General features: G+C 33.0%; 1 pseudogene; it reads right to left on the reverse strand.

Moving 5' to 3' along the window:
* Positions 1-1,546: 1,546 nt before the first annotated feature.
* On the reverse strand, positions 1,547-3,259 carry LOC149143645 (trans-cinnamate:CoA ligase, peroxisomal pseudogene; annotated as a pseudogene).
* Positions 3,260-13,752: the final 10,493 nt, after the last annotated feature.

The raw sequence follows: 13,752 nt of genomic DNA on the forward strand, positions 1-13,752 counted from the left end.
GATATGTTGAAATATTGAAGAGCATAATTCAATATAGCATATAGTACTTAATAAACAAAAAATTATTACTATAGAAATTTATAAATTGAAAGTAAGAGATAGGCAAGGAAAATTACTTCAAATTCTTACTAAAATTCAAAATTATATAGATCTTTTCTATTCAATCTTTATGTATTATATACATTAAACTAAAACAAAATACAAAGTATATGATTTATTTTGAAAAAGTATTATTTTATTATATATATATATACATAATAGTTGGCAAATGTTGATAAATATTATTCTATATTAAACATCAAAACACTTATTTCACAATACATACATCTCACATTGTAATGATAAAAAAAAAAAAATCATAAAAAATCAACTTTCAAAATAAAAACACAACTAAATTATAAAATTATTTTAAATTATTATTATTGATTATAAAAATATTATAGTATGACTTAAACATACAACCATAGAAATTCACCCAATTTTATTATAAAGATTTTTAATTTATACATAAACTTTGCAACAATATTATTGGTCAATATCTTAACTTATCAATATCACATGTTCAAAAAATCATTTCATGACATTGGTTCATATAACATTTGTATTTTCATTAATCAATTTAATTGAAAAGATAGAAAAAGTATGACTATTTTTTAAGATAAATCACAATTTTTATTATAACTATTATTTAAAATTAAATCCCTATCATCATAATTATTAATAATTAAATTAAAAATTAAAAAACTTTAGCAGTTTGAAGAATTCTGTGGTGCAATATTTGGGATTGAGAGATTAGAAATTACACATCTTATTAGATTTTGAATCTAGAACAAGATTCATCTTCAGTACTGAATCTACCTCCTAAAGATAAGTCTTGTTCTAAACTCGAAATGTAAATCAAATCTCTCACTCCCTAAAAAACACCTTTTAAATCTAAAACCAGATTCATCTTCACTGAATCTACCTCCTAAAGATAATCTTGTTCTAAACTCAATGTAAATCGGATCTCTCACTCCCTAAAATCCTTATTATTTTTAATTCAACTAGCCTTGACAATTTTTATTAATAATATAATAAAAAATATAAAAAACTGTATTACGTTGTATTCAAGTACACCTCACAGACAGCATAAGCATGTAAATAAATCATTTTAATTCAAAATGATCTCCAACAAAGGGGATTTTATTCACAAAATTTGGAACCAACAAACTTTATAAAATTTCGTTTTCACACATAATTTGGAATCAATAAACATTATAAAATTTAGTTTTAGTACGAGGCCTTTAGGCCTTACAGTTCAGAATTTTAATACGTCACCCTCAAATTATTCTATGATTGATTATATTTGTATTTAAAATACTGTGAAATTCATAATATCCAGGCTAATATCCAGGCTGATTACAGTGGCTACCTGTATTATTCTTGGGGTTGAATGTCCATCGCAATGTTTATATGCGAGTGGCCAGGCAGCGACCTGTATTGACAAATGTCTCGTTAGAGCCGGGATGGAGTCACAACGTAGGGTTTGGGATGATTATTATACTGTTTAGAGTCTAGACGCCACTGACTTGTTCGGGAGCCTTTGGGTAGGAGACAGATGTATGGCCCTCTCTCTCAGCATCTTCTTCTGTATCTTGCCAGTACCAGTCTTCGGAAGCTCCGTCAAGAAGACGACAGCCTTGGGAACCATGTAATGCGGCAGCTTCTCTCTGCAGAACGACACAATCTCTTCTTCTTTTATGATCCTGCCATCGTTGTCCTTCGTCTTGATAAAGGCGCAGGGCGTCTCGCCCCACCGGGGGTGGGGCATGGCAACCACGGCTGCCTCGGAAACAACAGGGTGCGTGTACAGAACGGATTCGACCTCCACACTGCTAATGTTTTCTCCACCTGAGATTATGACGTCCTTTGAACGGTCCTTTATCTCCACATACCCGTCCGGATGGACAACGCCAACATCGCCTGTGTGGAACCACCCACCCGCAAAAGCTTCGGCTGTGCTCTCGGGGTCGTGGAGATACCCCTTCATGATGCTGCTGCCTCTCAGCATGATTTCGCCCATGCTCTCTCCATCCCGTGCCACGCTGGACATCGTCACGGGATTCTTCACGTCAAACTGGTCGAGGCTCAACACGCCCACTCCTTGCCGCCCTTTGAGCACACCCCGTTGGGCTGGGGAGAGCTGCGCATCGTCCCATTCGCTCTTCCATTCGCAGGCGAGAGCAGGCCCGGTCGCTTCGGTGAGGCCGTAACCATGTGTGACGAGGAAGCCCATGTCTTCAACCTTAGACAGAATTGCCGGGGCTGGAGGTGCCCCTCCGGTAAGAACATGAATTCTTCCGTGCAAGGGCTGGGGGTGTGGATGGTCGAGGAGGATGTTGAAGACAATAGGCGCGCAGCACAAATGAGTGACATGATGCTCATTTATGGCTCCGTATATCTCCTCTGCAGAGGTATTGCGAATACAGACGTTGGTTCCGCCTCTGGCTGCGACTCCCCATGGGAATGTCCAGCCATTGCAGTGGAACATGGGTAGCGTCCACAGGTAAACTGGCTCTCTCCCCATTTCCCACAGCAGCAGCATAGACATGCTGCTCAGGTATGCTCCTCTGTGGCTGTACACCACTCCTTTTGGAGCCGATGTCGTTCCCGATGTATAATTGAGGGTTATCGATTCCCATTCGTCCGCCGGCTTTACTGGATCGAAACGCGGATCTCCACCTCGAACCAGCTCCTCGTAGGTCCCGCTGATTACCACACCAACTTGATTGCATAATCCAGCAATGTTAGCAGCCGCAAGGCCGTGGTCATGATCATGTATGAGGATCAGACGAGGAATGATGAGAGGCGATTCAAGGAGGGCGAGGGCGTCCTTGGCGAGAGACAGCAACTCGTAGTCGACCAATAAGACCTTGGCGTGGGAATGAGCAAGAATGGTGGCAACGTTGCGAGCGTCTAGGCGCGAATTGATGGTATTGAGAATAGCTCCAGCCATTGGAACGGCGAAATGCGCCTCGTAAAGAGCGGGAACATTGGGTGCCAAGACTGAGACCACATCCCCTTTCTGGATTTCGAGACGATTAACCAGAGACGATGCCACACGTGTGCAACGCTCCGAGGTCTCGGCCCATGTAAAGCGAACACCTCCTTGATCATAGATTATGGACATTCGTTTCGCATACACCACTGCTGCTCTGTGGAGAAATGACAAGGGCGAGAGAGGCACGTAATTCGCCCCATACTTTCCCAGATCTTCCATCGCCCAACGCGAATTACTTCTCTCTCTTAGATTCACGACTTGGGCCGGAGCAAGCTTTGTGGGACAAGGCTATCGTTGCTTAAAGCAAGCCTAAGGGATACACAGAGAGTCTAAGAGAGACGAGCGCGTGAATGAATGAATCAGTCGCACTGGATTTGGTTTTGCGAGTGCGGAGGAAGCTTGACTTTATATTGTCGTAATAATCATTTTTTTAAATTGTCATATTGATTGATATTTGAATATATAAATATAAATATTTTTATTTTTTTTAATAATATCTCTGTCAAACAGAGCGTGGAAGAGATTTAATAAACTTGGGAATGTGTATTTTTTATATTTATGTGTGGGTGGAATTGAAAAAGCATTTCATGTTGGAATGTCATGTTTTTAGAGACATTATCACAATTATCGTACTATGTTAACATCAATTCTTTGGTATTGGTGAGGAAACTGTAAGAAAATTAAGTAAGTTCATCATCAAGTTAACTAAGAAAATGATTAAATTACAAAAAACAAAAAACTATAAAATTAAGAGTCCCATAGACTATTTTTAATCTATCATTAGTTCATTCATATTGATATTTAAATATATAATTATAAATTAATTAATATTTAAATATATAATTATAAAGTAAAAATTTATACTCTTTTACAAAATATCTTTTTAAAATTATAATAATAATCAATTTTTTCCATATCTTTTTAAAATTATAATAATAATCAATTTTTTCCCGTATCTTTTTAAAATTATAATAATAATCCATTTTTTTTCCATATGGATTGATATTTGAATTTATAAATATAAATACTTTTAAATTTTTTAATATATTTTTATTTATTATATAACTGGTTTGATATCTAAATATTTAAATATAATATTTTTAATAAGATTAAATATATTATTTTGACCAATTAATTCTTATGGAGTGATTTGCAAAATTAAATGATTTTAAAATTTAATTTCAAATTATTTATTTATAATTTATAATAATTAATTTAAATTATGTTTTGTAAGTTTATCTCCCGTGGTTGAACTCTTTCTCTAATTCTAAATTATATTTTGTAAGTTTATCTCCCGTGGTTGAACTCTTTCTCTAATTCTAAATTATATTTTGTAAGTTTATCTCCCGTGGTTGAATGGTTCAATATCGAAGAGATTTTGTCTTATTTTAAATTATGTTTTGTAAGTTTATTTCTGTGGTTGGATATTGAAGAGTTTACTTTAGTTTTAAATTATGTTTTCTAATTTTATTTATGTATATCAGGAAGGTTTTTAGGTATTATAAGTTCAGTTAAATTAGATTTTTTTTCCTAATTTTAAATTATGTTTTGTAAGTTATCTTTTTTGTTTTTTTTTTTTTTTTTTCTTAAATTTAAATTATGTTTCGTAAGTTTATCTCTAATGATTGGATATTGAAGAGGTTTTTTAGTTTTAAAATTTATTTTTATTTATTAATTATTTTTTCTATTTTTAAATTATATTTTGTAAGTTTATTTTATGTATTATGAGTTTTTTTGAGGTATTATAAATTTTGTTAAATTAAAAGTTTATTGATATATTAGGAGTTTTTTTAAGATATTATAAATTTTGTTAATTAGAAGTTTATATATATATTAAGAGTTTTTTTTGAAGTATTACAAGTTTTGTTAAATTAAAACAATAGTATGTATATAAATGGTCAAATGTATCAATTTTTCTTTTGTCATTTATGTTTACAATGAATGATGTCTCTAAAATGGATGTAAAAAGTTTTAGTCTACAAACCTATTAAATTAATAAAAAATTCCTTTATACCTATAAAATACATTCAAATCCCTTGATCACCTAATTGGCTAAGATTTTTGATGGTTAAAGTGCACATGTAACCTACTTTTCAAACCTTATTGACTAATTTCTTTTAAATACTACAATGCTCATGAGCATCCTTCACATACATATATTGAGATATTTTAATAAACATCTATGGTGTTAAACATAATGTGTATTCAGTAATTAATATCTTTACTATTAAAATTTGTAAATATTTAATTTCAATAATTATAATAAATGTGAGAGCAATTAATAAAAGAAAAAATAAATATTAATTTAAATATTCATAAATATTAAAATATAGATAATTACTAAAATATAAAATATAAATATTTTTATTTTTAAAATTTGTAAATATTTAATTTTTAAAAATAATAAATTAATATGAATTTAAAAAAATAAAAATAAAAATAATTATAAGTATTAAAATGTTAATAATATTTATTTCAAATTTTGAGAAAAATGATTATTATTATTTTTTATAAATAATATAATGAAATTTGTTATAATATTTTTATTTAATATAAAAAAACTTAAAATAAAAAATCAGAAATAAAACTATTGCGGAAATAAAAATTTATGATTATTAAAAAGGTTCAATTTATTTTTTTAATTAAAATTTTTGAACAACAATGTAATATAATACAAATACATAAAATAATGTTATGCTAATATTCTTTTATATATCTATATATATATATGGTTAATAAATTTTAAATTTTTTTATTATATTTAGTTAAAATGTTTATAAATATATTTAAATGAAATAGTCTAATTTATAGTTGAAATTGTTTTTTTCTTATATTAATCAAAATTTAGTTAAGATTTTTAAAAATTTGGGTTTGAATTTAAGTTGTTTAATTGGTAGAATTGTTCAATTGTTTTCCAGGACGATGCATTCAAAAATGTATTTTAAATAATAAAAAAATTCAGGGCTAGAATGCATCTCTGCTGTTTAAACAATTGAATAGATGAGTTTTTTCACCTTTGAACCACAGTGAATTGAATAATCCTAAAGACAAGCTCTTTATCAATATGGATCATAAAAGCCTAAGATCTAACAAAAATTCACAATCTTACTTGAAACTGTATCCCCAAATATAAACAATAAATTAAATCTCTACTAATTTTTTTTTTTCTCTAGCCATTAAAATTTACATTCAAAATACCTGCAATTTTTTCATCAAATTCCAATATTGTATAAAATCACTTAATTCTGGTCAAAATTCATAATCAAAATGTCTCGCACAAAAATCCTGATCCAACAAATTCCATCATTGCACGAACCATCTCGAAGATTAGGAAATTTGGAGAAACCACTTCGAAGGATAGAAATTTTGCAGAAAGATCAAAGAAGTGGAGGAGGATGAGAAATTGACAGCTGACCTCTCTGGTCATCGCCGTGGAATGGAGTGCGGGCGCAGGCGCAGCGGACCAAGAGAAGTTGAAGATGGAATTCATTGCCGAACGACTCGGCTTTTCATCCCGGCGTGCTTGCAAGATTTTGATGGAGAAACCTTTTGGTCGCCTTTCACTTTATGGTCAAGAATCCATGTTTGAAACTTCTCCACTGTACAGATTATTTCGCTTCCTAGAAACGGTCAAATGTAATTTTTTCTATTCAAAGATGAATATAACGGAAATTCAGACTACTGCTGGTACAATGGAACTACTCAGTCTTAGTCAGAGTTGAATACATAGGTGGGCTGATGCATAATTTGAGGACTTCACTTTTCTCTATTAAATTTTAGAATATTTGAGAATCTATGATCAAATTAAATTCAGCTAATCAAAATTTGAACAATACTATGGAAAATAAATCAGTGAGGACTGTTGTTAGGAACATAATCTATAATGTTTTTGTATATGGGAGAGATTAAAATTAATATACATTTATTTAAATAAAGATCTAACACAAGTAGAGAAAAATCTATTTTTTTTAACACAAGTAGAGAAAAATCTATTTTTTTTAAGAATAATTTTTTCAACTATATAAAATTATACATCATACTCAACTATAAAATAAATTTCTAAATCAATACTCCGTTAATAATGATTTTTCAGAAATAAATTATCTTTATCCTGTGTTACCATTTGCGCACAATCCTAAAATGAGAACGAATAATTTGGGCGAATGTAATTACCATTCGAGGCCTGTATTTCAAACAAAGGCTACTAGATTGGAGAAGTCAAAGCAATAATTAATTTTTGATTATATTAAACAAACCGTTTATGTATCGATTCTAGTGAAAGTGTCTTCTAGAAACAGAGCTTTTAAAAACTTTAATATTATTTACATGGAAACAGAGCTCTAAAAAGCATTAATATTATTGGCATGTGAGCCATTAAAGGAAATCCCTGCTGTAAATGTAAAAATTTCTTAAAAAAATTTATAAATATTCAAATGCGGAAGTTCTTTAATTTTTAATACTTTTATTATTTTATAAAATTATGTATTTTAATATTAATATTATAATAATTATATTATTATTATTTTATAAATGTGAGATTTTTATGTTAAAATCTTAATGGTTTAAATCATTATGTTTATGTATTGGATTTTATTGAAAATAGAAATAAATAAAGTTAAAATTAAATGAAATTATTATTATTTTTAATTGTTTTTGAAACTAACATTTTATATTAATCAAAATCTATTTTACATGGAGTTACAAAGATTTCCATAGTGATCATGGAGGATGCATTAAGACCATAAACTCTAAACTTTAGACTTCATTAGAGTTGAGACTATAGACTCCAAACCTTAGACTTCATTAGAGCCAAGGCCAAAATTGGCCTACAACATTACCCCACATACCCACACAAAGATAGCATACATATTTCCAAAAAAACCATCAACACCCACGACCTTACACCGCAAAGTGTCAGCGCAAAATACATGAAACCAAACTAATTTTTGTTACTCATTTACAAAATAACCAAACCAAGATAATAATCTAGGGCTAAAGTGTTGTAACTTGCCGAAAAACATACAACAAGTGAACTAGAATAACTGCCATATGCCCACCATATTGGGCTAGGACCAACCACGTAGACCAACATGCAACAAGGAATCCATAAGAAATGTCACACACCCATATGAACAAGCCAAGAGCCGACACAAAAATACATCAAACTGCACCTCAACCCACTGTGCTCTCTAATCATTGTTTGAAGAAGAGATGTTTGCCAGAGCCCTCACGTTAGAACTAGGAGGACCCATCAAGTCTCCCACATCTGATTCACATGCTATGTGGCTTTCTACATGAGCCAAAAGAGAGATAATTATATCTAAAAAAAATCGTTGGTTCCTGAGTATCCTCTTGACATCTTCGAGGGATGCAAAGATATTGTACTTCTCCACTTGTTTGTCCCTCAGGACCAAGCCTAGCAGGGTTTTCATTTGCCAATGAAGAGCCACTAAGACAAGCTATTGTTTCTTCTTTTCCCTAGTGTGCCTAGAGTCAAGAACCAATTTGACATATCCTCCATGAGTTTTGAACCTAAGAGGGATTGTCTTTCAATCCCCGCTTGTGTCTCAAACTTATGGATTTATCTGTGTGTTTTCGGCAGAACAACGTTGAAAAAGGTGGCAGCTGAGTCATGTGAAAAAAGACGAGCACCATGTTGCCCTTATTGGGCTTGACCACCACCCCCCTACTTGCTCCTCCCCCTCTGTCTCAATGGCATAGATGAATAAGGGTCGAACTTCCTACAATTGCGATGAGTACCTTTACTTGCAAAAGAACATAAGATTAAACTAGACCCAACACTAACACAACTAGGGAACTAATAGGCTAAATCATCATAGTAACTCTAGGCACTTGACCTAGAATCCATGTATGACCCAACTACTAAGATAAAAGGAGCGAATACCTCCTCCATAGACTTTTCCCCATTAACCATTGAACCCAAAAACGATGAAGAAAGGACCAATGAAATAAAAAACCTAAAGGAGGAAAACCACCCACCAACTTTTATAAACTCAAGCTTATCCCCCCAAATACCATACCAAAACCCACAAAGCATTAGTGAATTTCTTCGAACAAGGCTTACAATCCCAGACTTGTGACTTGAATGTAGACCACTAACCAAGATTCGGAAGAAAATTGACACCAAACCCTGAACTAATACTACAACCCAAAATTTGGTGAGACACAGAGATTCATAACCTAAAACTCTAAGACTAAACACAACTGACTACCAAAAGAAATAGACAAAGAGAAAATAATATAGAACCAGAGAATTCACTCTGCATAAAAGGTTGAGCACCCTCAATGACCCTCTTGGAAAGCAATCCTCTAATGACTGAGCACAAGACCAAACGTCTAGGAAGCCTAATTCTTTCAGGCTAGACATGCGCAAATAAGCATGTTTTCCTCTGATGCTTTCAAAATCATACACTTGCCATATCACGACCCGGATTACACAATCAAGCTTCTATGAGAAGCAAAACTAAGAGGTTGAGGACCATTCCTTGACTACTCTCCATTCACCATCAACTAACATCCCGTCCCTTGAAGCCATTTAATAAACACACTTCGCCATCTGTTAAACTGCATGCGCATGCATGTGAAGTGAAGCCGCGACCTGCCCCTATTAATGCTTAATGGAACTATGGGGCGGTGGGCCTAACCTATGGGGTCCCATTAAATTCAAATTAACACTCCATCCAGGTAAATTAAGTTATTATCATTATTTTATAAAAATATCTATATTCATCTTAACGTTATATTAATTTATGATAAGAATCATATTATAGTTTTGATTACTTTTACTAATTTTTTTTTTTATAATAAGAATAATATTATAGTTTTGATTACTTTTACTAATTCTTTTATTATCATTATCGTTATATCGTTATGTTGGATTTACTCAAAATTAAAAGAAACATATGTAGTAAGTGTTTCCTTTTTCTTTAAATATTTTTTAATAAAAGATAATAATTAAATTGATAAAAATGTGGAAGAAATTAAAAATTAATAATTTAATAAAGGATAACAATTAAATTGATAAAAATTGGAAGAAATTAAAAATTAAAATTATTAAATACTGACGGAAATAAAATTATTGAAACAAATTTTCTAATAAAGAAAAATATTTAAACCAATAAAAATATAAAAATAATTAAATATTGTGAATTGATTAAGTCAGGTTTGTAAAATATATAATATTTTAATAAATTATATTGGAAAAAATATATAAATAAATATAAATACATAAACCTATGATAATAAATTTGAAGCATTTTCAAATGAGTAAATAAATATAAATGCATTAACATAAACATGACACTAATTGAGAAGACGATTAATGAAAGAAAGGTCAAAACATGACACTAATTGAGAAGACGATTAATGAAAGAAAGGTCAAAACAGCGGTTCAATTATACAATTACTGTCCATAAAAAGAAATTTAGAACTAAAACTCTAACACCATCTACAAGTTATCTTAGCAATTTCTATTTACTGTTAAACACACATGGACAGTAAAAACAATAGGAAAGATAAATCAGTGAGTGCTATTTTTATTAACAATTGATTTACATTTATAGTACAATATCTGACTCTTGGGTTTCAGATCCCAAGGTCTCTTGGACTGCTTAGTCTTTTCGGCTTCCACACTAACCCTTTAGGATTAGGTGTCCAACATTCCCCCCCTTAATTCGAAGGGTTATGTATGAGTCCAAGAAAAGAGCTGTAATACAAAATGTGCAAAACATACATGGCAGCACTAGGCTGAATGTGCTCTATGAAATGTTGGTAAAAAGGGCGGTGGTTTAAGGATGACCACCAACACTGGAACGCTTAGTGCAGTTCCCGGAACTCTTCCAAAACTGGCAAGAAACTGAAGTTTTCTGCTAGAGGAAGTGATCCTATTGTTTTAAAGAGGGAAACCTTCAACCATAAAAGGGAGGTCTCACCCCACATAAAAGGTAAAACTTCAACCTGAAAAAGGGAAGTCTCAACCTGTGATGGTTTAAGGATAACCAACAACTCTGGAATGCTTAATGCAATTCCTGGAACTCTTCCAAAACTGGCAAGAAGCTGGAGTCTTCTGCTAGAGGAAGTGTTCTTAATCTGTGATGGTTTAAGGATGACCAACAACTCCGTAATTCCTGGAACTCTTCCAAAACTGGCAAGAAGCTGGAGTCTTCTGCTAGAGGAAGTGTCCAGATTGCCAACTGAAGGCATGTTCAGGCATCTTTGTCTCTGGCTACAACTCTGGATCTGGTATGGCAGGTTGTGGCTCAGGCTCGCTTGATGTGACTTTGAAGCTTGTAGATGACCATCATTTCCCCCCCTGTCAGGTACAAGGTGAGAAGATGGAGAAAACTCAACTGCAAGACTGTTCAATACTCTAGAACAAGTTCTAACATGCGTTTGGAATATCTTCTTGGCTGTTGATGCCCATTGCCAAGAAGCGATCCATCCTAGGTGAATCTTTGTTCTTGCAGGATGTTTGTTTCTGAAGCATCTGTGTGAAGAATGACTGGTTTTATGACAGTGCTTACATGGATGAAGATCAAAACAGTGATCTTTCAGATGGCCAACTCGGTCACAGTGTTGGCATTTCACGATCTGTTGTTGTTGTTGCTGTAGAAGAGGGGCAGAGTCTGAAACAGCTGAAGGTGAACTGTCATGAGGAACAAGTGAACTGTCATAAATGAATCCAACACTCTGAAACTGAATGGGCTTGGCATAGTCTAGAATATGAAAGGACAAGTCCTTGTCATATCCAAGACCAGTTCTGTGCTTGTTGTGGACAAGCTGTTCCCAAGGTCTGATGATGGGCTTGGGAAGTGCAGATTGAGTTTCTGCAGCTGCATGTACACTTGCTGCTTTATTGGGTACTGAATCTGAATGAACTTGAACAATATTGACTTGCTGTTTATGGGAGTCTGCTTCATTGTTCTGAACAGAAACAGGTTCAGAATGATGACTCCACTGCTGTAATTATTCCTGCTGTAGCTGTGATTCAAGCTGCAAAAACTCTATCTTTTCTTGTGCATATTGCAGACATGTTTGAATGTCTGAAAGAGAGGCTTTGTTAATTTTGACTGTGCTGTTAGCAGTGGACATGATTAGAGTTATCAATAATTCTAATATTCTTTCAAGCTTAGCCATTTTTCTACACCTTAAAAATCTCCAAATCCCACAGAAAAATGTAAGCTGCTAAATATCTTCAAGTTGCATAAGAGAGCCCTATAGCTTAAATTGAAAAATCAACCAGAGATATCTTGAAACTGTCAAAATTATACAAATATCACCAGACTTTCAGAGATTCTGTTCTTTAAATTCTGTAGAAATTTCACAGCAAGAATGAGAGGCTCAAAGTCCTTCCAACACAGATACAATAGATATGTTTCACCCTTAAAATGCTCAGGTATACCAAGATACGCTTTGTATGGATGCACAACTAGATGACTTCTTCCTTCTTTGAAATTCGAACTTCAACTACAGGAATGGATTACATATACCTCTGATATATCAACTCGAATAATAACAGAGATTGGAAGCATCTAATATTTCAGTGAAGATTTGCTCAAGAGATTATTAGAGACTGATGAACTAATAACTCCAAACAAATCAATACATCACTGAAGTTTGTGTTGCAACCCTCATGAAGATGGAGAATAGCCTATGCATATTTTGATGCATCTATGCCACTGTTCAACTCCGGGCAGAGCTTCCGTCCTGACATCTCTGTTGATTCATGTACTTCATATAAGGTAACAGCGGGTGGAACTTTACACTTGCTGAGTAATTCGTGTGGAGAGATTATACCCACAGATACACCAGAGTCTATATATTCTCAACCTTCTCTTTTGCTAGCAACAAGTTCAACTTCCGAGGTGGACAAGGAGATCTTGCAGAAGTTAAGTTACACAGCTTCCGACATGGAATCTACTTTGGAGGTGTTTAGTCAATGTAGTGTTATCTAAATTGCTAGTATTAATTGTCAACCTGGGGCTCGTAAGCTGATGAAGTGAAGGTGTACTATATGTACTTAAGCAACCTCTTAGAGCTTTTTATCGTTGGGGGGTGTTGTTTGTGGTTAATTTATCTTCCTAAAATGGAGTGGTGATTTATAAACAGATGAGTGATAGTGTGTGTGGAGTGAATTCTAAATGAGTGAGAGTGTGTGATTAGTGATTGCTAACTACTTGCTTGAAAGGAAATGCTTGAAAGAAATAAATAACTTGAAATAACTTGAAAGCAAAGAACCACTTCCAATGGCACTAGACACCATTCATGCTGCTGCAAATAAAAGAAAAGAAAGTCACTTTTAAAACCAAAGATAATGATTATCTCTCCCTAACTCCCTGCTTCAAACACATAGTGCTGTGTAAAACACGGTTAGGTAGTAGCTCAAGTTGAATTAGAAAAGTGATTAAAAATGAGAAAAATCTACTTTAAAGACTAGTGATAACATTTGCTCTTTCTAACTCTCTACTTCTGCCATATGTACTATGCAAAGTATGATTAGAAAGTAGTGAAAGGTTAGTCTAAAAAGCACTCAAAGCCAACTGTAAGTTAGTGGTATTCTGATCCTTAAAAGATAACAATTTATGATAAAAGATCATTCATGGGTTAGCAGAACTTTGAGAAATAAGACTAAAAATCAGCTATGAAAAGCAAAGGCAGCAACTTGAACCTGTCAACTTCAAATACCATTAGTT

This window comes from Pinus tabuliformis, chromosome X (assembly GCF_031772625.1).
Source record: "Pinus tabuliformis cultivar Carrire ecotype Pingquan chromosome X, CPIR1, whole genome shotgun sequence".
Lineage (NCBI taxonomy): Eukaryota > Viridiplantae > Streptophyta > Pinopsida > Pinales > Pinaceae > Pinus > Pinus tabuliformis.